General features: G+C 38.0%; 1 protein-coding gene across 5 annotated transcripts in view; it reads right to left on the bottom strand.

Annotated features, from left to right (window-relative positions):
• Positions 1–26220, bottom strand: part of NUMA1 (nuclear mitotic apparatus protein 1) — a 64460-nt gene that overhangs the window by 38172 nt on the left and 68 nt on the right. Inside the window, exons 1-2 of one of the 5 annotated variants that reach the window (XM_072969282.1) lie at positions 26084–26210; positions 18241–18305 (exon numbers count right to left, since the gene is read on the bottom strand). The exons of 1 other annotated variant lie outside the window; for it this stretch is intronic. The gene's annotated coding sequence lies outside the window, so the exon portion shown is untranslated. Of the gene's footprint in view, positions 1–14455; positions 14641–18240; positions 18306–26083; positions 26217–26220 lie in introns of those variants that run through there. 3 more of the 5 variants (XM_072969284.1, XM_072969280.1, XM_072969285.1) reach the window with 3 other exon arrangements.

The following is a 26220-nucleotide window of genomic DNA, read 5'->3' as shown; positions in this document are numbered from 1 at the left end:
CAGAAAAAATGTTTATAGATCCACTACCCTATATGCAATGCTTTCTAGTCTTTCCTCTGCCACTTGCTGTTCTAGCACAATAAATACCTAAAGACTATCATTATTGTTGCTGCTGTTACTGTTGTAATTAATAGCTAACATTTTACTGAGCACTTCGTATGTGCCAGGCAGTATGCTAAACATTTTTGAGCTTTATTTTTGTTTAATCCTTACAATAACCCAGTGACACAATAACCCAAAATACTATGATTATCCCTATTTTACAGAAAAGGAAACTGAGAATTAGAAAGATTACATAACTTGCCTAAGGTCACACAGAGTAAGTGTTGGAGGCAAAATCTGAGCTCAATTTGAGCCCAGAGACCATCCTCTTAATGGTCATTTTACCTAATCCTCAGGACAATCTATAAAGTAGGTTTTATTTCCACTTTAAAGATGAGAAAATGTGAGGCTTAGGCATTAAGTGACTTAGTCACATAAGTAGTCAGTTGTCTATCTGGTCTCTGCACTATTCTCTACTGCTCCTGAATAAACACTGAATGAATGAATAAATGGTAGTACATTCTCGGTGGCTCAAAGAAGCCTTTATACCTCTACCTCCTCAAAAAAAATCAACTTTTTAATCAAAACAAACAGTTCTAATTTCAAAAGTAACCACAAAAGATTTTTTTTTTCTGACGAGGGAAGAGCTTTACAAGCACTAAGGGACCAAAACTCCCCCGAAGCAGCAAGCATAGAAGAATCTTCTACTAGAAGGGATGTTGGACATATCCCAAAGGTTAAAAAGCCATGGAGAAAGAAGGGTGGAGGAAACATTATTGGCTGGTGTGAAGACTAATGTTTCAGAACCCTGACCTGGAGCTTATTTACCAAGCCTTATTCTCCCTCTCCAGAGGAGAGTGGCTGAGTAACAAGGCAGTGTTTGTAAGCCTGAGCTTTCTGGGGAGAAATGTAGAGGGCATATCAAAACCCTGAGAGGATTCATTATGACATCCAAGAGGCCCTATTCAGTTCTCCCTCAAGAAGGTCTTTCTACAAAATACCTAAGAACCTGTTCACCCTGTTTCACTGTCACAGAGGAGCAAATGGTTCTGTCCCTACAGGCAATATCTCTAGCACAGTGTTTGCTCACAAATACAGAACTGATGATGAAAAAGGTAAAATGAACAGCTTTTATGTAAAGATGTGCAACTCCTGGAAACGGCCTTGTCAATGATAGAAAACACACTAGATTTGGTGTTGGAGGCCCCTGTAGGTAAATTCTGCATTGGCCACCTACTATATTTGTGGCTTTAAGCAAGTCACTTGCCCTAGCTTGGGTCTCAGTAAAAGGTGAGGGTTAGATCATATCTAAATTATCTCCAAAAATTTCCATGATTCTTTCTCCAGGATACCATTCCCAACAACAAAAATCTTGAAATGAAACTAATTTCCTCAGAACCTGGTCAAAACTTCACCAGTTAGGGCTTCCTTCCACGCAGAATAGCAAATTCTCTAGGAACAGGAACTTTGTCACCCTACTGGGACCCACACCCAAAGAGAGGTACACGTGGGTGTGTCATTAATCCTGATGAAAGGAAGAGGTCCTTGGAAACTGGTAGTACTGACTTTGCATGGGGTACAATGAAAGGTGATTGGCATTTACAAGGTTTCATAAATAAAAGCCACAGAGACAGTGCAATTTATTACTACACTGATTTAAACATCCTAAAGAAAAGCAGCTTTCTGTACCTGCTCAACAAATCAAAGAATCTCAAGGTTGAAAGAGGCCTTAATGGTCATCTAGTCCCACCTTAGATCCATGCTGGAATATATGTGACAAGTTTGCTGAAGATTTGCTATCTTCTGCCTGAAAGAAATTCTACCACTTATTTGTATGCCTGAGCAAGGTCTGCAGATTTGAGACAACTTGTGATTTCACAACATAAGCTTGGAGAACAGGGACCCTGCCCAGGATCTGGTTTGTTTCGAATAGGCTTTAGGTAGCCACAAAACTCAGAGGACACGTCTCTCTTCTCCCTTCTATCTCTCCCGCCAACCCTGTTGTCTCTCCCCACCCCCCTCTTCCTATCCCTCTGTCTTCTATATCTCCACTTCATGCAAACACTGAGACTGCTGTCTTTCTGGTTCCAAATCTACTTCTCTTTCTACTATCCCAGGATGCTTTTAACCACTGACAGAAGTGAACAAACACAGATATTAGTAGGAGCTGGATTTCTGAATGGGATGTTAGCTTGACTCAAAAACCAAACTTTTCACAATGTTACTAATAAGTTAAAAAAAATGGGAATGGTATTTAACATGGCCATGATAAAAAATTATAAATAAAAAAATTTTAAAACTCTAACATTTGAACCAACTTCAAGGATTTAAAGGCTATATCTCACATCTCAATTAATCCCCACTAAAGAACCCTAAAAGGTAAATAAGCATGTTTATTCCAATTTTATAGACTAGGAACCTAAGCCTCAGAAAGAAGACAACACCTGCCTCAAAGTAAGCCACTAAGGTTGCAGTACCAGAACTCAAGTCTTCCAAATCCATGGCTCTCTCTAGACCACCTCAGCTACATCCTATACCTTTCCCATTAGTATAGCCTTTTATTCATACAAAACACTTTAAAATTTATTGTTCAAACTGCTTCTGCTACAGCTTGTGAAATGGCAGGGCAGGAGTCATCTTCTCCATTTTTAAAGATGCTGAGTAACTTGAACAGCAGTAGATACAATAACAACCCATATATCTGAAATCACTGAGAAGTACAAAAATCCTCACAAGCAATTTTCCCCAAAACTGAAATTTCTTCCCTTTAGGACCAAATCCTTTTTATATTTAAAAAAAAACAACAAACCTATTTTATCGCCAAAATGCATAAGATGTGTTACTCTTTACTTGGTATTAATGAAATTTGACCAAGGGCATTCAACTATAAACATGAAACAAACACCTATAAATACTGTCCTGGGGACTCGAAACTGAATTTAGACAGGCTTATAATCCTGTGGAGAAAGAAATATACCTATAACTTACCTTAATATGAGCCCAAAGAACATGGACTTGGGAAAGGAAAGTGAGAGAACATTGGAAAGTCTAGTGGAGACCAGTAGTGATTTACTAAAGAGCAGTGCAGGAGTGGGGAGGGGTGTGGAAGAACAGTGCGAAGTGCTGAAAGGTTCTGAGCAGGAGAATGGTGTACTGTGTGTGCTTTGAGAAAAGGTGAGTCTGACACAACACTGAGTCCAGAGACAGACAGAGTTAGGCAATTGTGGCAGAGATAAAATTGCTGCTGTCAGGCAAGGGCAGTAGGAACTAAAAAGAAAGTTATATTTAAGAGGCATTGCAGAAGTAGACTCAAAGCTCTTAGGATGTAGGAGTATGGGAATGGTGGAGGGGAAGAAAAGACCTCTAGGATTCTTGCTTTGATAAAAAGACTTCAGAACAGGAACATAGAAGAAGCTACTGTTTTAGAGAAGCTGTGCAGCACTGATTAACTCAGGAAGGTATGATGGAAAAAGTTTTACCAAGGAACTAACATTTAAACTGAGTACTTAAACTCTGAGTAGGATGAGTAGGGTTTCACCAAAAGAGAAGTAAAAAAGAGCATTCTAGGCAGGGAGATAGCATGTGCAAAGACAGAGCTTATTACATTTGAGCAATGGCATGCAGTTGTAGAAAGGTGCAGCAAATGATGAGACTAGTATTAAATTGTGAGGTACTTATATCACGCTAAGGAATTCAGATTATATCCTGTAGGCGACAGAGTAAAGGGGAGTAACATAGAGCAGATCTATATTTCCGTCTGCATGAAGTACAGGCTACAATGATGAGAACTAGGAGGAAGGCAATATAGCATAATGGCTGAGAGTATGGCATCTAGAGTTAGACAGCGTAATCAAAATCCTGGCTCTATAGCTTACTAGCTCTGCAAACTTGGACTTGTTACTTAATCGCTCTGTACTCCCAGTTTCCCCATCTGTAAAAAGAATAGTACTTTCTTACAGGGTCAATAGAAGGAATTAGCAAGATATATGTGTTAAGTGCTTAGAACAATACCTGGTACAGAGATAAATGCAGCTACGATTAGAGGCTGAAAGTTCATCAGTAAAAAGCTACTTCCGCATGTGGTCTAGTGTTGTCCACGCTCTTCCTTCTACCTAAAGCTTTCTCTTCCTACGTATTCACCTAATTAATTGTAACTTATCCTTCATACCTTAGCTCAAATGCTACTTCCTCATATAAAATCTCTCCTCAGCCACCTAGACTAGCTCAAGTTCCTACTATGCAGAGCACCATATTCCTTTCCTTCACAGCACTCATAGTCTCTAATTACACCTTTTTATGTTTCATTAATTTCTTCTTCCTATTACCAAAAGATTCATGAAATTACATATTGTGTGCTCACCACCAGTTCTTAGAACTGAGCACAGCATCTGGCACATAGAAGGAATGTGGTAAGTATTTATTGAATGCATGAAAGGTTTCAAATCACATTTTTAAAGTGAACCCTCTTCAGATACAATCTTTACATAGAACCAAGGATACAGATAAAAGTAGGCTGTTTGAAGTAAAGGATGTTTGGAGCCCCCTTCTGCTTCCACCTAGTTCCTGAGTCAGTTCTGCAGTTCTAGTAAGCTTTGCAGAATCCAATGCAAAACCACTGTTTGTTCCAAGCAAGTACTAACATATGCCTGAAGTAAGTCAGTAATGATAAAGAGGAAGCAATAGCTTTGAGAATTACTTACGACAGACCCTGAAAATCAATTATAAGAATGAAAAAAGGAAAATTCTAGAAGCACCTCTAAACTTCCTAGTTTGAGTGAATGAGTAGATGAACACGTGTGCCAAAAACCAAGAAAAGAACTTCAAAAGTAATATATTAAGATCATTCATTAAGCACTAACCCATCAACCCTATCAAGCAAGTACCATTAATACCCTCACTCACAGATGAAGTTTCAAGATGCTGAACAACCTATCCAACATCATTAGGCTAACAAGTAGCAGAACAAGGGAGGAGAGTATAGCTTAAGTTGTAGAGCACATGCTTAGCATGCATGAGGTCCTGGGTTCAATCCCCAGTACCTCCCTCTAAAAAAATTACCTCCCCCTCCAAAAATAAAGTAAAACTAAGTTATTAAAAAACAACAACCAAAAAAACAGGCTGAGGACCACACACACACACACACACAAAATCAAAGCCAAGTCTGTTTCACTCCAAAGTCCATAATCTAAACCATCATGCTACAATGGCAGGCAGCTTGAGAGTTTGGTTTTAGATATGAGGTACTAGATATGTAATTAGGAAAATCTAGTAACTAGTGAAAAATATGATTCAAGGCTAGAAATACAGATTTGAGTCACATTTTTAATGTGTGACTATACTCAGAACGGTCTGTGGTAGGATCATGCTTGCCTATTAGGCCTATAAAGGGTGGTGTACTCATTTGCTATTGAAATTGGTTAATCTTCGGCCAAAGCTTCTGCCTTACACAGCTCCATGGGGGCACCAGCATTAAAAGTGAGAGACTTCGAGAGAAATTCCAAATATTTGGGGATTCTTTCTAGGTCTTCTATGTTATTTCCATTTCAGGAGAACTTAACAGAAACCAGTGACTACACCAATGTCAACAACAACAAAAAGGAGATAATACAGGTGGTTAAGAAAATGAATTTTGGGATCAGGCAAACTTCATTTTCTCTCCTTACTTAAGGTTCGCATCATCTTCCTGCTTGGGATTCTACCTTCCTCACCAAAAACAACTAGCATTTATGTACAGTTTTTCATCATTGACAGTGTTTCCCATCTGCAAAGTATTTCACGTGATCTCACAACCGCTCAACAAGGTAGACATTATTGTTTTCATTTTATCAGAGAAATGAAGTTCAGAAAAGCACTTCACCAAGGGTCACACAATTTTTTAAAAAGCAACAGGACCACAATGCAACTCTGATAATCTGGCTCCAAACCTTGAGTTCTTTCCAGCAGACTCACACAAGCTAACCATGAGCCACTGTGTTTAAAAAGAAAACAGCAGGGGGATAATGCCTGGAAAGAGCCTGATGAGATGCTGCTAATGCTCTATTTCTTATATAGCAATAGTAATGCAGGTGTGTTCACTCTGTGGAAAGTCAGGAGCTATATACTTGATGAACTTTTCTGTGTGTACGTTATACTTTAAAAGGCAAACACCAAGCAAAATTAAGATAGAAACTAATCAAACTTCAAGAGCATTAAGTTGGATGTCTCAGGGCTACAAATATATTTACCTGACTTTTCAAATAGTAGCTACATATAGGACACCTACTAGTTAAGTAAGCACAAAATCCTTGCACACTCAAATAACATATCTAACCACTTCTTTCTCCCCACCCAGAACGTCCAGGTGATATCAGTGAATCTGATGGGATTAGAAGCAAGGGAAGCCCAGGAAGGGGCCAAATTACAGTTAATGAAAAAAATAACTGGCATTGAAAAGTAGACCTATCCTTTATCATCAATGATAAAGATACTGCAATTTCAGAGATAATAAAAATGTGGAAAAAACGAAGAATGACAATATTAATTCTAATTTCAGACTGTTAAAATGTTTTTTAAAAGGCATTTAAAATTAAATGAAATATAACAGAGAAGAAGGGAAAAATAAAAAATAGATCAGATACAATGTTCTAAAATCTCAAGAGGTAGGTCAACTTTAGAATGTAGACCCACTCACTTGTGGAACGTTAGGGATAGAAAAGACCTTAGAAATCAGTGTCTCCTGGTACAAGCTCTTCATTTTAGAGATGAGGAGACTGGGGCCCTTGTTTAACAGTTGTTAAATGATCATTTTTTTTTCTTTTTTTAAAAGCCCAGCCCTTTTTTGGAGGGGGTGGGGTAATTAGGCTTATTTATTTAGTATTATAATTTTTTTGGTGCAGGTACTGGGGAATGAACCCAGGACCTTGTGCATGCTAAGCACGCACTCTACCACTGAGCTATACCCTCTCCACTAAATGACCTTATTAAATTAAAGCTCACACATCAGAAAGTTGAGAACTACAACTACAAAGTTAATTCCCTTACTCCTGGGTTTTCTTTCCACTACCCGGATACCTCCCCTGAACCCAAGAGAAGATCTGCATGTTAACTCTATTTTTCCTTTCATAATTCATTAACTCACTACAAAACTTTAAAGCATATCTTAAAAATCAATTAAGATGAAAAACTGTTTAGGAAACTTCATTTCTTACTTATACAAGTTTATTTTCCTTGTTCTCTAAACCAATGAAGCAATACAAAGTTAGATAAAAAACAAAATTAGTAATCTCTGAGCCCTTCCATCCCCCTCCAAGCCCTCCCAAAAAGAAATGTTAGCAGATTTTTCTATGCTCCAAAAAACATAAGCACAAATGTATTTTTAATTTAGGAGAACTTTGTTTCCTATTTTTAAATAACTAGGTTTACACATTAACATTACTCTGCAACTTGTTTTTCTCAGTAATTTACCATGAACATCCCCCCAAGGGTCTGTAAATAAAATTCTAACTCATACTTTTAAAAATTGTATAAATAACAGTTCATATGAAGGATATATCATAATGTGTTCACATGTTTTCCTATTGATGGACATGGCTACTTCCAATCTGTTACCATTTCAAACAATGCTGTAATGAATATCCTTATACATTATTTCTTTTTAAACGAAAGAAAAAAAAATCTCTACACACACACACACACACACTTTCCTTGTTGTCCCATGTTTTGATTGCTTCCTTTCCTATCATCATCCCTGACTTGCTTGCTCACAGAATTTTTCTCAGGGCCCCGTGTGATAATCAAAAACAAAGCAATTTGGAGAATGTCAAGACAGGACATGTGATAGTTACTGTTGGTAAATTAGAATTGGCCTGTCTGGCTGCCTCTCCCAGCCACCTGCACATAGTGCCCGCCCACCGCCTCATACATGTGCTCCTTGTTCTTGTCTCAGCAGCTGCTTCCAACTCAACTGATGTGGGCCAAGCTGGCTTGGGGAATTAATCCCACTTTGTCACACTCCTGACCCTGACAAGTGCAGACAGGCCAATCAGTTAGTCAAACAAATAGGAAGGAGAAAGGGTACATTATTATGAAATAATATAATAGAGAAGTACATAGAGTAAAAATGAAAACTCCCCGTTCATCAAACTTTAACCCACAGTTGCCAATGGCACTCCTCAGAGGTACCATTGTTATGTTTGTTGTATAGCCTTTCAGACTTCTCCTAAACATGCATACATACACAAATGTATAGGTATATATACATGCATGTATAGAGATACATGTGGATATGTGTATATACACATATATGCAGATACACGTGTGTGTCGATAAAGAGTGTGTATGTGTTTGGTCTACATACCTGTAGCCATACTGTATAATTTGTTCTGCAACTTGACTTTTTCACTTAAAAATTTTACGTTTCCATATTAGTATATAATAGATTCTAGTATGTAATAGATTCCTCATACTTTTAAGAGCTCAAGAAAAATGCCACAGTAAGATCATGCCACTACTTTATTTTCCTGTTTTGCTATATTTGGATATTTAGGTTGCTCATAGTGTTTTGTCATGACAAAGAATGCTACACTGATAATACTGGTGAACCTCTTTTTACATACAAGCGAATATTTCTCTAGGATATACACCAATAATCGGAATTGATGATGTTTGTGCATGTTAAATGTTGATAGGTATTCCCAAATTGCCATCCAAAAAGGTGTACTAATTTATAGTCCCACCAACAGAAAATAAAAAATCCCTTTTCTACACCCTTCCAACAACAGGTGTTATTTTTTATTTTACCAATATGAAAGATAGAAAATAATATATTTTGCTTTAATTTACATTTTCCTGATTTCCAGAAAAGTTAAATATTCATATGTGTAATTGGTCATTCTTAATTTTAATGGAAAGTTTTACCATTTTGATTTTAAACATAAGAACGCAGAGAGGCTAAGGTAACCCAGCTAGTTAAGTAGTAACCATCAAAGCTACATTTTTAAAAAACTTCCCAAAGCCAGGCCCTCTGACTATCTAATGTATTTTCCACAACCCAGGGGTCAAAAAACTATGGCCTGCGGACCAGCTGCCCATATTTTGTAAATCAAGTTTTACTAGAATACAGCCATGCCCATTCACTTATGTATTATCTATGACTACTCTAGATCACCAATGGCAGAGGTGAGGAGCTGTGACAACATGGCCTACAAAACCTAAAAGATTTACTACCTGGGTCTAAACAAAACAGTAACTCACATTTAACACCTAAAGAAAAGTTTCACAATAGAGATTAATTATTGTCCAATAGTGTAGCTATATTAGAGACTGTGGCTCATTTTAAAATAAATTTATATGCATTATAGATCTGGTATATAATATTGAAGAAAAAAAAGTCCAAAACACTCAAAAGAAGTCAAAAGATATTCTACTTCTTGGCTAGGACCTTACTCTAAACGGTTTCCTATTCTCCATCGTCCTCGTCTCTTTAATTTCAACTGAGGAGAAACAGATCTGGTTCCCAATGTCCTTCATTGACTTTGATGAGCAATATAGCTCCCATTCACACACTACAATGAAAATATAAAATCGAAGCAAGCCCCACTATGTCTGCTGTTAAACATCCCCCAACACATACACATACATATACATACACACACATTACAGGTTATCGTTCCTCTTTTCTTTGTAGAGAGAAGATGCACCAGGAAGCAGCTAACATTTCCAGTATGTCTAAGAGCCAGGACCCTGATCTTTGTGGGAAAGGAAGGCCAATTCTCTCCCTCTAGATCCTACCCTTCTGAAGATCCTGCCCACAAAAGTTAGTAATTTCTACCAGGAATTTTTGGCCATTCAGTGCATTTCCTCATACAAGCAAGCAGGCATTCTAAGCGGTTCTCTGGAAAGAAACTTGCCAATATATATTAAGAACCTAAAACATGTTCATAAGCAAACATCATGCTAAGTGAAACAAACCAGACATAAAAGGACAAAAATTATACGATCCCATTTATGTGGTACCTAGAATGGGCAAATTCATAGAGACATTAAGTAGACTAGAGGTTACCAGGGCTGGGGGAGGAAGGAATGGCAGTTATTGTTAAATGGGTAGCGAGTTTCTGTTTGGGATGGTGAAATGTCCTGAAAATGAATAGTGTGATGATTGTACAACATTGTGAATATACTTAATGCTACTGAATTGTACACTTAATTGTGAATTTAACACTTAAAAATGGTTAAAATGGTAAATTTTATTATGCATATTTTATCAAAAAAATTTTAAGTGGGATTCCTAAAAAAAAAAGTTTATGATCTTTCATCAATTCTAATCACAGCAATAAAAGTTTTGGAAATAATCCAAAATATAAACAAAGATATATACATACTAACAGTAGAATTATCATCATGAAAAACTGGAGAAAAAGTACATATCTAACAATAACTCAAGTAAATTACGATATATCCATATGAGGAAGTCTTATGCAGTCATTAAAAATATTTTGAATAATTTTAATAACATGGGGTAATGTTGAATTTAAAAAGCAGGACATACAGCTTTAGTGTGATATGACCATTTATTTTTTTAAACTACATATACAAATGTGTGTGTCATATATACACACACACCTGCATACTTGTGTTAATATGTGTGCATATTTATAAGGAAATATATCAAATAACATTTATTTCTGAGACACAGAATTATAGGTCACTTTTACTTTCTCCCTTAAAACCTTATTTTTCATGTTTTCTAAACCATACCATGACATACAATCAGGAAAAAAAAATTAATGTCACATCATTTGCCCCAGTAATTCACTTACAGACATATAAGAAAATAACCAAAAACACTGGCCCAAAGCATATGCATAATATGCAGAAATTAATAATAAATATTAATAAAAACTATTAATAATTGTTACCTCTGCAGAGTAGGATTAGAACAAAGGGTGAAGTGCAAAGGGACTTATTTCCTACAATGAATATATACTATTTTTCAATCAGTTCAAAAAAAATGTTCTTGGTTTCCACTAAATAATGAAAAGCCCACCCCTTATGATGAGTTTTATTCTCAAAGAATTAGCAGCAGTAAGTCACCCACTAACAAGACTGCTTAATGTATATGCCTAAGAAAACCTTCATCTATAAGGGGGTAGGGAAAACTCAATCTAAAGGGACATTGCTGACTACTTCCTGCCTTCTTGCTTTTGGAAGTGCTTTAGTAAACATAACTAAAGAATCAAGTATCCAAACATTAAACACCTGACAAACTTTATACTCTAAGAACAACGACTGCCACCTTCTCTACTCTGAAATCTAAGACCTTACACTTGAAAACCAGACCAAGACCTAAATCATATGGATTGGATCATGTTTTTCTTTATCAGAAACACTCAACAGCTAACTTCACACAGAATAAAACCCAACTCCCTTAGTATGACGCTTAAGGTTCTTTAAGATCCAACCATCAAACTTCTCTTCCAGCCTCATCTCTAGCTCATTCCTCTAAAATACCTTCTATCTCAGGAACACTTTTCCCAGACATCCCAGGCATTTTCCAGGCTTTGTGCCATTGCCCATGCCATGACTTCCTCCAAAATGCTCTTTCTTCTAAACTTAGTGAACTCCAATTCACCCTTTATAATTTGGCTCAAATGCTTTCTCCCTTCAAAAGCTCTCCATGTTCCTTCCAATTTAGGAACAACTGTTGTTTCCTTTACATTCTCCTATACTGCTTGTTCCTCTACACACTTTATTTCATTCCTCTTTCAACACTAGCTGCGTATATTTCACTTGACTAAGCTGTTGGAGGGCAGAAACCATCTTATTCACCTATCATCTCCTTTCCAACACAATGCTTGCACACGGAGGGTGATAAATAATGCTGCCTAACTGAAAGACAGTCAAATGGCCCCAATCTAGTGAATTCTTTCAGTGAGTCAGCCAGTGAAGCCAAACTGTCAAAGAGGACAATCCCTCTAATTTAAAGCCATATACCTAGCATGAGTGACCAGCAGAAAATGTCATGGGCTTGCCACTTTAAGGGGACTGGCAAGCTGTGTTTATACAAGTTTAATTAAAACTTAAGGGCAATGAGGGAAAGAAGAGAAATAGAAAGATCAAGAAGTATGGATTCTTTAGGTCATCTCCTCCTCTGGAGCCCAAATCTCCCAGTCTAGTGCCCAGCAAGCTCACCAAGCAGCCTATTCTCTCCACTGTAGGATCCAAGTATTGAAAAGCAACTGATTAGGCCACTTTGTCTCTCTAGCAACTGGCTCTGCTCTTAGGCATTTAATTTCTAATTGTGGTCACATGGGGCTTTTTCCCTAAATGAATCCCACACTGCACCAATTATTAAGAGAATCTCTTTAAAGAAAGGCTAGAAATTAACAACAGCAGGGAACAAAGTCTCTAAACCTTCTAAATCACAATATCTACCCTGTCCATTTTGATGAAATTCACTCCCACCTCCTTCAAACAATAAGTCCTACCAGGGAATGACTTCTCTCAAGACCAGCATGTCCTGTGATTGTTTTTCAGGAGAAAGCTCCCAAAGCCTGCTTCTCATTAAACAGCTGCTTCATGTTAGATCACTCAGCTGTGACTGCAAGAAGAGTATAGTCACTATAATTTAAGGGCTAAAAAGGAATTCCACTCCTACTCCTAGTATAATAGTCAAGCAGTTTAGAACAGATATTTTCCTACCTCAAGCCTCCTTAGGTCAACCTGTTTTCAGGTCTAGAACTTTTAATATCTAACTATTTCAATATTAAAATGAAGAAAATATGGCCTTAAGAAAGAGAATTGCAAATCATCACAGAGTGACTAGAATCTTTTCACTAGGCTGCCTAATACCTTATTTTCCTGACTAGTTATCAATAAGACCACCACTTCCAGGAACAGATTCCAGGGTACCACAAACAGCCTAATTTAAATGCATTTGAAATAATCCTTCTGCCTTGACCCCCATCTCCATCCCCACCCTTTCTCAAACTCAAACTGATGACCAAAACAAACAGAACAAAAAAACTATTAAGTAGCTTGATATATCATTTCTCCTACAAAAGACTGGAGCCACCAAAATCATCTGCTTCAGCCATACCACCTGGGACCATCCTGATCGTCTCTGGCATGCTGCTGAGCAGTGGCTGCTGCAGCCTGAAAAACTTGTGGCTGTGAGTTTTCTGGAGACGGGACTGCAGCAGCTCCCCTCAGCTACCATGTCCTACAGTAACACGTTCCAACCCTTTGTGGCTCTCAGCACTTTTGTGATTTGGGAGGACTACCATGAGAAAGGCTCATTTTCTCCAATATCTGGTCCCCTTGACATAGAAGCAAGCATGCACACAGTGAGCATAAAGGAAGGAACACCTTTTTAAACAAACATTTCCAATCTTGTTAAATCAAATGAAACTGTAATCAAAATAGTCTTCTAAAATATAAAACACTCCCAAAGTCTACTCCATGTGAGACACAAACAAAAATTAAGTCTTACTGTTTTATAGTGACACCTCATTCTTCACCAAAAAAGGTACTGCTTACTTTACTCTTTGGCTCACAATATCTTCTGGCAGTTTCCAAAAATTGAATCCACCAGGCAATCATGAACATTTGCTGCCTCTCAGAATATTCAAAAGATTGTCTTAGAGGCCAAAAATGTTTTGAACACTGGCAGCATCACCAGAATAAATGTAAAGGCTGAGAACACATTTACTTTGAAGTAAACTTACAAATAGTGTAATTGTCCCAAAGTTACAATGAAGGGGACAAGGCATGTGCAATGTATGTCATATGTCTTAAAAATAAACTATTATACTAATTTATAATCACACATTATATAATCGTAAGTTTGGGCCCTGGAAGAAATCTTTCAGATCATGTAATCCAAACAGTTCATTTTTACATATGAGAAAACTCTAGTCCACTGGAGTTAAGCGGTTGTCCCTGGTCAAACAGCTGATTAGCAGTATCAGGACTAGCAACCTAGTTGCCCTGACTCCCAGCATAAGCCACAAATCCTAATCCATGCACCTCCCTCTTCCTGTTCCTCACTGTTATTAGGGGAGATAACTTGGGACACGAAAGCATACCAAGAATGGTTCTGAAACCCAGTAGCTGAGAAATGACAGCTTAAGACCAGGACTTCTCTGCAATCGCTCCTATGGGTATGAGCCATTGTTTCGTGTCTGGTTCACAAGAGTTCTGGGTGATCTACCTCACAATGGGGGTCAGTGAAACCTTCGAGACACTCTCCCTATAGCCAGAAGAATATGTTTATTAAACATCTCTGCCCACCTCCTGTAGTAATCTGTTTATTTCAAGTAATTGAAAGATGGTTACTTTGAAGAACCTGGATCAAAGAAAAAGAAAGTAGCAGAGATCCTGTTCGGGAAAGAGCTGACCTATGAAAATGCAGAGGGGAGGAACCATCTTGACTTACCTCCTGGTAAACAGCTTTCACAGGTTTGGACAAAGCGATCCTGGCAATCTGGCTTAGAACTAGCCTCTACCCAGGGAAGGAGCAAAGGGACAGGAATGCTGTTCATTCCTTCATCACACCGACTTGTGGTCAGCTCAGCCTCACATCATCCTGGGCAGCCCCAGCGTTCTGTAGATCAGACAGCAACCAGAAGGGAAACCATGCAACCTAGGTCAGTGGGGTGAGTCAGTGGCAGAGCAGGAAGAGTCACTTGGGCAGAAAGTCTGGCCTCCTGTGGCAAGACAACCAAACCACACCCTAACTTGGTCAGCACTAGGAAGGCTCTGCCCTACTAGGATTCCAGTCTCTAAACCAGGGAAGGTCCCTCCTCAGGAGGCTCCATACCACTCTTATTTCCAAGTGTCTTCCTTCCACCCAAAAACCTTCCATTGCTTTCTTCCTAAAGCATTGTATCTAAATTCTTTGGCTCAACTTTCCAAGAGCTCCATCATACGGTCTCAAGTCATTTATTCAACCTTATTTCCCACTATTCCACAGTGTACACTCTGAAGTAATCAAGCCAGTCTTCCCACTTCTTTCCACATGAGCCAAGTCCTTTCTCATCTCCATGCCTTCAGTTATTCAGCAATAGTAAATTCAAGCTCCTTCAGGGGTTAGGTAGGTAATAGAAATTAATGTTGCAGCAGGGCACATGACAGAACTAAGGAGTGTTGCCTCCACCTAAAGGCATTCAAATATTTTAATTCAAATACTTATGCAATATTTCACTATGAACATCACAGTAACATTTTAAAGAGTTATTAATACTCCTTCTAGCTTGCATGTAAGGTTAGGCAGCTGGCAAAATGCTGAGGGCAATCTCTAGGCCTGTCTGAAAATAAGCAAGCTATTAGGCTTCCCAGTAGTACAACCACCACGGAAGATACAGAGCTCTAAACTCTGAAGAGGAAATTAACTTTTCTTTTTTTTTTTTTTAACTTTTCTTGATATATAACCTTAGCAGTGGGATGAGAAGCCCAAGCAGCAGCTTAGCTAACCATACCCCTATTACCTCAAATTCTGTTCATTTTCCAAACTCCATCTTCCTACCAAAGTCTTTCCTAGTTCTTTGAGGTCCTACTGAGTTCCTCCTTCTCTCAATTTTCATAGGGCTTACAGATTAGAAAACATAATCAAGTGCTAAATTATATACTGTCATTGGGGGGGTTATAGCTCAGTGGTAGGACACATGCTCAGCAAGCACGAGGTCCCAGGTTCAATCCCCAGTACCTTCATTAAAAATAAATAAATAAATAATACACTGTCATGCAAAACTGAATACTGCTTCCATGTTTTCTGACTTCACTATCAAACTACTGTATTAACATATAGTTATACCAAAAAATGTTTAACCTGAATCTAATTAAGAGAAAATAGTCACACAAGTCCAATTTTAAGAGACATTCTGCAAAAAACTAACCTGAACTCTAGCGGGGAGGGTATAGCTTGAGTTGTAGAGCACATGCTTAGTGTGCACAATGTCCTGGGTTCAATCCCCCGTACCGCCTCTAAAAATAAGTAAATAAACCTAATTACTCTTCCTCTTACCCCCCCTAAAAAAAAATTAAAGAGAAAAAAACCCCACTAACCTGAACTCTAAAGAATGTCAAGGCTATAAAAGACAAAAACGCATTCAAGATTAAAAGATATTTAAAAAATGTTCAAAGTTAAAGCTGATTAAGGACATGACAAAGTCATGACAACTAATGCACACATGACCTTTCAATGGACCCTGAACTGAAAAAAAGTCTAAGACAGACATCATTGAAAAATTAGAGAAAGCTGAACAAGTATTGTATATCTGATGTACTGAATTTCTAGGTACTGATTTTATTGTGGTTATCATAGGAAGATATTCTTATTTTTTTAGGAAATACTTGCTGAAATATTTAGGGATGAAGTACCATGATGTACACATCTAACAGTCAAAAAGTCCAGAAAGTGAAGGATAGGGACCAAAAATGGCAAAATGTTAACAACTAGAGAATCTAGGTAAAGAACATAATAAGCATTTGTAATACTATTCCTGTAAAGTATCTGTAGGTTTGAACAGCTGGGGAGTAGGGAAATCCTATATTATACATACAAAATTTAAATACTCAGCTCTGTGAGAGGTGTATTAGGCACTTGCTATGTATTTGCTCACAGCCTAAGGAAACTGGGCTTTGGGGGTCAGCAACCAGAGTCCATTCTGCAGCAGTTCATGAGGGGTACAGTGGCAAACTATAAGGGAACAGGAGGTTTCCCTCAAATTCATATCGTAACAGCACAGGAAAGATAGAAGAGTAGGCAATCAAAGCTATTGTTACCTCACCCCTCACTGAGACTCTCCAGCAGTTAGGCACTCAACAAATGCCCTCTTACAGGGCAGAATGCAGTTGCTGCCCACACACAGGACCAAGAGCTGAGGTCACAATGCACCCACCTTGCCACAGAGTACCAAAAACTTGACAGCCTACAAAGGAAGTGTCTCAGGCCAGTCACAAGAAGGCACTCAGGAGGTCAAAATAAATAAGCCTGAAATATATGCAGTCTACTCCTCACCAGACAAACCAGTCCTTAGCTGCAATAAGGCAGAAGAAATCTGTAAGGCTAAATCACTGGCATTTCCTGCACTGGCTTCAAAGAAACTGGTCCTTAAAGAGGACAGAAAGGGCAGCTGACACAGCTGTTAACAGGGGCCTCAACCCAGGAGTATGCTGTGCAATATGCCCTCTCTCCCTTCTACAGCCACAAGGTCATTTTACTTCTGCCAAGAGGTCCCTTATTAGGGCAACTGATGGCCAATGGTCAACTCTCAACCTTGACTCTCTCCTCCCCTCACTGACAGCCAAGATCCTGCCATTTCCAGATAGTTCCTCCACCAATTTAGTAGAAGAAATAGTCAAAACTATCCCCCTCAAATCTCCATTATCTGAAGTAAAATCTCTAGTAACATCCAGTTTGCTTCTCAAACCTATCTTGTTTAGCATTTTTACCAAAGACAGAATGAAAACATGTAAGGCTCTGCTTGTTAATTTCAGAATTATAAACTGTGAAGAAAAGAAAATACAGTGTTTTTAGATTTGATTTGGCAAAAACATCTTAGCAGGTTTGATGTTACCAAAAAGAACCAAGACAAAATTTAACAGGACTAAATACAAAGCCCTGCATTTAGACTAAATCAGCCAAACTAATACACAATGGTAGAGACCTGGTACAGCAGTTTATATTAAAAAGGTTGCCTTTGGGGGAAGAAAAAAGGCTGCCTATGGTGGGAGGTAGAGGGAAGGCTGTTACTATGTACACTCTCCCATGAACCATGAATCTGACAGACCTACCCCAAACATCAGCATGGCTCAGGCTGTGTTAGTAGAAGACGACTTTGTGCCCCACCTTTGAAAAGCAAAGTCGGTGTACATGCAGAGGAAGAATGACAACCACTGTGGTAAAGGGTCTGAAAGCTATGTCATGGCAAATGTGAGGAGAGAACTATAGATACTATGCCAGGGAAAACATGAAAACTTTTTTCAAATATATGCATGTTTCATGCAGATGAGGAGGCAAGACTTACGTGTCCTCTTGAAAGAAGACAAAACCAGAAATACTGAGTGGAAGTTAGAGGATAGAAGAACTTTCAGCACAATAAAGAAATTAGGAATGTGGGTTATGGAACCCAAAATACTTGGATTAGAACACCAACTCCACCACCCGGAAACTGTATGGATTTGGGTAGATTAACTTACAGTAATAATAACAGTACTTACCTCATAAAGCTTTGGGAAGCAGTTCATGCAAAGTGCTTAGAGCAGTGCCTGGCTCACAGTATATGCTGAAAAAAAGGAAAGTCAGCTATTGCTATTATTGACTGTTGATATAATGGACCAGATAACCTGAAAATCTTCCTACTAAATATGCCTGGAAATGCTTAGAAAAATATAATAAAAATCCTCTTAGTCTTGCTAGTTAAGTTACTGTCTCTCAGCTCCTCACCCACCCTGTTATGCTCTGCTCTGTGATGCTGGGACTTGGACTCAGACAACACCATTTCACCTTTGCTAGCTGGCTCCCTGTTAGGGTCTGCCAATAGCAGGTGCTGAATGGGAAATGGAAGGTAGGAGGAGGCTACAAGGGACTTCCTCCTTCCTCTGGCTTGCTATTTCTTGACAGCAGCAGTTGGTTCCTTCCTGCTTCTGTTTAAACTCCCCTCTCAGAGGTACCAGCACCAGCAGGGCAGGGCTCAACCAAACCTGGCTCCTCCAGGCGTCTCTTGTGAGCGCCTGGAGAAACCAGCAGCACCAGGCAACACACTCTCCTCAGAAAATCAGGGCGCAGTTCCTCCAGATCCCTCCAGATTTCTAGGTTCTGACAACCTCAACCTTCTTCCCTTTGTTTTTCAGTCCTGGCTGAGGCAGCAGCTTAATGCAGTTATTATATCAAAGGTTTAAACTAAATCCCTCTACTGAGTTCACTCTATTAAAATAGCTGTGTGTGATTTCTATTTTTCTTTTAGGATCCTAACTGACATACAGATAAAGTAAACTCATAAGAAACTAGGAGAAATCCTAGGAAACAGAAGCAAAGAAGCTGAAAATTGGATAGCTGTCCTAGCAGTGTAAGAAATTTATGACCTCCTCATAGTCCAGGATACAGATCTTGAGCCCATAAAAAGCAGCTGAGAGCCCTGTATGAATGCTGGGATCCTCAGCAAAAAGACAGACTATGGAAAAAAAATCTGTCCACAAGTAAATAAGGAAAGTTGCCTTGCTCACCTAGTGAAGTGGGAGGAAAAAACTTCCTAGGAATTAAAAAACATAGGTGCATAAAAGAGGTGGATTTGGGGTTAAAAATTTATACTAAGCCTATGGCCTGTAAATCTATAAGTAGAGAAAAAGTAGACATTTTAATCCCAGGTTGAGAATAGCCTTGAGTTCCCAGCAGGGGCAAATACAAAGTTGCTGCAGAAGATACACAAATGGTCAATAAATAAATGAAAAGATGTTTAACATCATCAGTCATCAGAAAAATGCAAATTAAAACCACAATGAGGTAATACTACACCACCTCCATGAGAATGGCTGAAATTAAAAAGACTGACAACACCAAATGCGAGTAAGAATATAAAGGAACCAGAGCTCTCATACATTGCTATGGGAACATAAAATAGTACAATCACTTTGGAAAACTGGTAATTTCTTAAAAATTTAAAAATACACTTGCCATAAGACCCAGACATTTCACTCCAAAAAGTAAGGAAAATATATGTCCACTCAAAGATTTGTACATGATCTCACAGAAATTTTATTCACAATAGCCAAAAACTGGAAACAACCCAAATGTCATCAGCAGTAAGTGATAAACAAGTGATATAGTCATACAAGGGACTACTACTTAGCAAGAGAAAGTAACAAATTACTGATGTGTGCACTAAATAGATAAATCTCAAATACATTACACTACCTGAAAGAAAGCAGACACTAGAGTACACCCTGTATAATCTGACTTATATAAAATTCTAGAAAACATAAATTAATCTATAGTGGTTCCTGGGGACAAAGTGGAGAGAAAGAAGAACTGTAAAGAGGCATTAGGAAACTTTTGGGAGTGATGGGAATGCTCTGTATCTTGATTGGGGCAGCTTTTTTTAAGTGCATAAATCCATCAAAACTCTTTTTACTTTAAATAAAGTTTACTCTACATAAATTATACCTAAGCACAGCTGATTTTTTTTAAGTTGCTTTTAGAGAACTGAACTCAACTCAAGCTACATAAGACTGCCATAGATGATACTCCTTTTGAGTATGAGCTCACAATCCAAACACTTGAGTAAACAATCCATCATGAGTAAGAGTCATTAAAACAAATGGCAGGATAATACCCCTAAAAACTTCAGATTGCGGGGTGGGTATAGCTCAGTGGTAGAGCACATGCCTAGCAAGCTCAAGTCCTAGGTTCAATCCCCAGTACCTCTATTAAAAAAAAATTTAAAAAAAAAACAAACCCTTTCATTATAAAAAAAAAAAGAAAATTTATTTAAAAATGAATAAAAATGAAAACTTCAGATAATTGAACAATAAAAGACATAGTAAGTTAAATTTACTTAAAATTATTATAGACACAAGATGAATTAAAAACACAAGACAAGAACAAGATCCTGTGAAAAACAGAGGCAGATTTGAAAATGAATCAAAGAGGACTTGTAGAAATGAAAAACTAAGCTAATGAAAATAAGAGTTCAAAAAGTAAATTAGTTCTAGCTGAAGAATAAGTCAGTATTCTAGAAGGTAAATTTAAATTATCCAGAGATAACATAGAAAGAGACAAAAGTTACAAAAAAAAGGAAAAGAAATGTGGAAGACAGAATTAGAAAGTTCAACATAAGTTATACATGAGATCAGGAGAGGCATTATTTAAAGAGGAATATGCCAATAAAGTGGACAACCTAAGAGAAATGGACAAATTCCTAGAAACATACAATCTCCCAGGAATAAATCAGAAAATATGAACAGGCCAATTACCAATAATAAAATTGACTCAGCAATTAAAAAAAAACACTCCCAATAAAAAAAGTCCAGGACCAGACAGCTTCACAGGTGAATTCTACCAAACATTTAAAGAAGTGTTAACAGCTATCCTTCTCAAACTATTCCAAAAAATTGCAGAGGAAGCAATGCTTCCAAACATTTTCAAGGCCAGCATCACCCTGACACCAAAACCAAAGATATCACCAAAAAAAAAAAGAAAAAAGAAAATTACAGGCCAATATCACTCACTTAGAGATGCAAAAATCCTAAACAACATACTAGCAAACCAAATTCAACAACACATTAAAAGGATCATACACCATGATCAAGTGGGGTTTATCCGAAGGATGCAAGGATGGTTCAATACCCACATATCAATCAATGTGATACACTACATTTACAAACTGAAGAATAAAAATCATCTCAATGGATGCAGAAAACACTTGACAAAATTCAACATCCATTTATGATAAAAACTATCAACAAAGTGGGTATAGAGGTAACCTACCTCAACATAATAAAGACCATATGTAACAAGCTCACAGGTAACATCATACTCAACAGTGAAAAGCTGAAGGCATTTCCTCTAAGATCAAGAACAAGATAACAATGCCCACTCACCATTTTTATTCAACACAGTATTATAAGTCCTAGCCATAGCAATCAGGTAAGAAAAAGAAATAAAAGGACCAAACTGGAAGAGAAGTAAAACTGTCACTCTTATTGCAGATAACATGATACTATATATAGAAAATCCTAAAAATGACACCAAATAAAAAAATCAACAGACCTCATGACAATGAGTTCAGTATAGTTGCAGAATACAAAATTAATATACAGAAATCTGTTGCATTTCTAAACACTAACAAAGATTTATCAGAAAGAGAAATTAAGAAAACAATCCTATTTATAACTGCATCAAAAAGAATAAAATACCTAGTAATAAATCTAACTAAGGAGGCAAAAGACCCAAGAAAATATAAAGATACAGATAAAAGAAATCAAAGATGACACTAACAAATAGAAAGATACACCATAGTAATGGATTGGAAGAACTAATATTGTTAAAGTGACCATACTAGCCTAAAGCATTCTATAGATTCAATGCAATCCCTATCAAAATACCAATGGAATTTTTCACAGAACTAGAAGAAATAAGTTTTAAATTTGCATGGAAACACAAAAGACCCTGAATGGCCAAAACAGTCTTGAAGAACAAAGCTGGAAGTGTCATGCTCCCTGATTTCAAACTATACTACAAGCTACAATAATCAAAACAGTATGATACTGGCACAAAAAGAGACACATAAATCAATGGAACAGAAGAGAGATCCCAGTGATGAACATACACTTATTTGAGCAATTAATCTACAACAAAGGAGGCAACAATATACATTGGTAAAAGCCTCTTCAATAAATGGTGTTGGAAAAACTGGACAGTTATATGCAAGAGAATCAAGTTGGAGTACTTTCACCTTTCTGAAACCATAAATTCAAAATGAATTAAAGATTTAAATGTAAGACATGAAACCAGAAAACTCCCAGAAGAAAACACAGGCAAACGTGCTCTTTGACATCAGTCTTAGCAATGTGGTTTTTTTTTTGTTGTGTTTTGGTTTTTTGATATGTCTCCTTAGGCAAGGGAACAAAAGCAAAAATAAACAAATGGGACTACATCAAACTAAAAAGCTTTTTATAGCAATGGAAACTAGCAACAAAACTAAAAGACAGCCTACTGAATGGGAGAAGATAATCACAAACAATCTATCTGATAAAGGGTTACTATCCAACATATACAAAGAACTCATACAACTCAGCATTAAAAAAAAAATTTTTTTAATGGGCAGAAGACCTGAATTGACATTTCTGCAAAGAAGACAAACAGATGGCCAACAGGCACATGAAAAGATGCTCAACATCATTAATCATCAGGGAGATGCAAAACAAAACTACAATTAGATATCACCTCACACCTGTTAAAATGGCAATTATCAAAAAGACAACAAGTCCTGGGGAGGATGTGGAGAAATGGGAACCCACAAGCACTGTTGGTGGGAATGTAAATTGGCACAGCCACTACAGAAAACAATTTAGAGGTTCCTCAAAAAATTAAAAATAGAACTACCATATGACCCAGCAATTCTACTCCTGGGTATTTACCCAAAGATAATGAAAACACCAATTTGAAAAGATACATACACCACTATGTTCACTGCAGCATTATTTACAACAGCAAAAATATGGAAGCAACCTAAGTGCCAGTTGATAGACGAGTGGATAAAGATGTGGCACATATATCCAATGGAATATTACTCAGACATTAAAAAAGAATGAAATCTTGCCATTTGTGACAACATGGATGGACATAGAGGGTACTATGGTAAGTGGAAGTCAGAAAGAGACAAATATTGTACAATTTCACTTACATATGGAACCTAAAAAAAACAAAAGAAAAAAAACAAAACAGAACAAGAGTCATATATACAGAGAACAAACAGGTGGTTGCTGCGGGAGCAGAGTGAGAGGATGACACAAATAGGTGAGGGACATTAAGAGGTATAAACTTCCAGTTACAAACTAAATGAGTCACAGGTATGAACTATACAGTGTGAGGAATATAGTCAATAATAATGTATTATCTTTGGTGACAGATGGAAAAACTTTTTTTAACATTTTTTATTGATTTATAATCATTTTACAATGTTGTGTCAAATTCCAGTGTTCAGCACAATTTTTCAGTTATACATGAACATACATATATTCATTGTCACATTTTTTCTCTGTGAGCTACCATAAGATCTTGTATATATTTCCCTGTGCTATACAGTATAATCTTGTTTATCTATTCTACAATTTTGAAATCCCAGTCTATCCCTTCCCACCCTCCGCCCCCTTGGCAACCACAGGAAAAACTCTTTTTTTTAGATAGAGATGATGATTGGGAATCTTACAAAATTGAAAGATGAAATCTCAGATTGAGGCAATCACTATAAGCCCCCAGTAGGATAAAATTAAATCCACACCCTGTAATGAAACTGCAGAACACAAATGACAAGAGGATCTTAAAAACCAGAGAAAAAGGCAGGTTATCTACAAGGAAATAATAGTTAAATTGTGATCATAGTTCTTAAGAGTAACAACAAAAAGCCAGAATTTCAGTAAAATAACATTTTCAAAGTGCTGAGAAAAAAATAATTGGAGGCCTAGTACCCAGCTAAACTATCAAGACTGACAAGGAAATAAGGATATTTTCCAACAAAGAATGCTTACCACTAACAGAACCAAACTAAGAAAACATCTGAAGGATACATACTTCTATTTGACACAAAAGGAATAAAATGTAATGGTGAAAAAGCAAACAGTAAACATACTTGGGTAAAATGAAGTAATCACTGACAGCACAAGACAATTATTATTTATTAGAACTCTTCAACATTGAGATCGACTACCTTTGGGGGTGATCTCATTTTTGGAAGTGCTCTTTTTGAGCCTGGACAATACCTTTTGATATGTTTAGTATACACTGGGTAAGAGACTGAAATAAATGACCCCCAACATACCTACTGACCATAAGGTTTTATCAGTTAGACACAGCTGTCAAAACATTCCCTGATCAGCTCTGTTAAGCCATCCGCGGCAGGGCTTTCCCGCATCCTAACAGTTCTAGAACTGACTTAGTTCAAGGCATTCTTCTCACTCCCATATTCCATAAATTTAAAAAAGAGCATTCTAAACAGAGATATTTCTTATATGAGCTTTTGGTTAAGATCTTCTAGTTTTGGGGTTTAGATTAAGATTCAGGTTTTACAATTAGTCATCATTTGCTTGAACTTAAGCCAAGAAAAGAGTACTTTGGCAGCTTTTACAGAGAAGTATGTGCTTCTTCCTCTGAAGGAGAAAATACCACACAGGAACAGAGAGGGAGGGAATACACACACTCATTCCTGCTGGTTGAAAGTTGCCTTACTTGATCAGAGCATTCCCTGCAGATTCCATTATGCTCATGGCAGTAAAGATCTCCACAAGGTAGAGAGCCCCAATTCTCTTACCATCAAAGGTTTCTGCTCACCACACTTGACAATCCAGAGCTTTAGAAACACATGACCAGGCAACAGACCCCAGAGAAAGGGAAACATGGATTAAAGCAAGTATTACCACATTTTCTGGAGGCAGTGCCATTCCATGTAAGAGGACAGCACTATTCAGAGGCTCAAAAGCCACTAAATAAAAATGAGAAAGCCACGATCCTATCCCCTTTAAGCCCAAGAAAGCACATTCATTTAAAAGCATGTTAATGGCCATGATACATTTCATATCTTGCACAGGCATCAGGATACAGGGACAAAAGACACTGTCTCTATCTAGTAGGGCAGACAAACACGCAGACACTCTGAACAGCAGATGAAAAGCACTACCTCGGGGTTAAGGAAAAGAGGGAGTCCAGAGGAGGGAGCAACAACACAGCTGGGCTCTCTTCCACCAACAACCTTCATACAGTCACATCACTTAGTCATTTGTTCTCTCCAAGATGCTACCAAGAAACATCTTACCTGATTTGACCCTCACAACAACCCCAGGAAAGTAGGTAAGGCAGGCAAATTCGTTGCTTACATCAGATGTGAAAAGTGAGACTCAGAATAAATAAAATGACTCGTCCAAGAAAACGCACACCCTCAACACAGCCCCTCCCCTACTATTTAGGCCCTCCGACAAAGCCCCAGTATAGCTAACCACGCACTAGCAACGTAACCCTGGTCAAATTGAACATAAACCTCAGATTCCCCACCTGCAATAAAATGTAATGAGGTTAGGCATACTTAAAAGATGACCCACATAAAGGGTGTGGCAACAATGTCTGAAACGTAGCTGGTGCTCAGAAAATGTCTACTACTACTATTTCCACTATTATTAACAATAACAGGCGAAGACTTCCCACCACAGGAACCCTCACCGATAAGCCTTTCAAGAGTCTTTCGGGGCATTCTCCGTCGCTCTCAAACAGTTCCACAGACACGCCCCCAAACAGACCCTCCCCCTAAGCAGGCCCCGCACCTCCCCCTCGGGAACTGCCCTCTCCAAATCTTACCCTCCATAGACTCTCCCCAGTCAGCCTCGGTTACGAAGGAGGCCTTCCGCTCGCACCCGCCTCTCCAGCATCCCCTTTAGGCCCCGGCATCCCTGGGGGCGCCCAGGCCGCACTTCAGCAGCGGGCCCACGCCGGTT

The sequence above is a fragment of the Vicugna pacos genome, chromosome 10 (assembly GCF_048564905.1).
Source record: "Vicugna pacos chromosome 10, VicPac4, whole genome shotgun sequence".
In the NCBI taxonomy this organism is placed as follows: domain Eukaryota; kingdom Metazoa; phylum Chordata; class Mammalia; order Artiodactyla; family Camelidae; genus Vicugna; species Vicugna pacos.
This window is presented reverse-complemented; position numbering and strand designations above follow the sequence as displayed.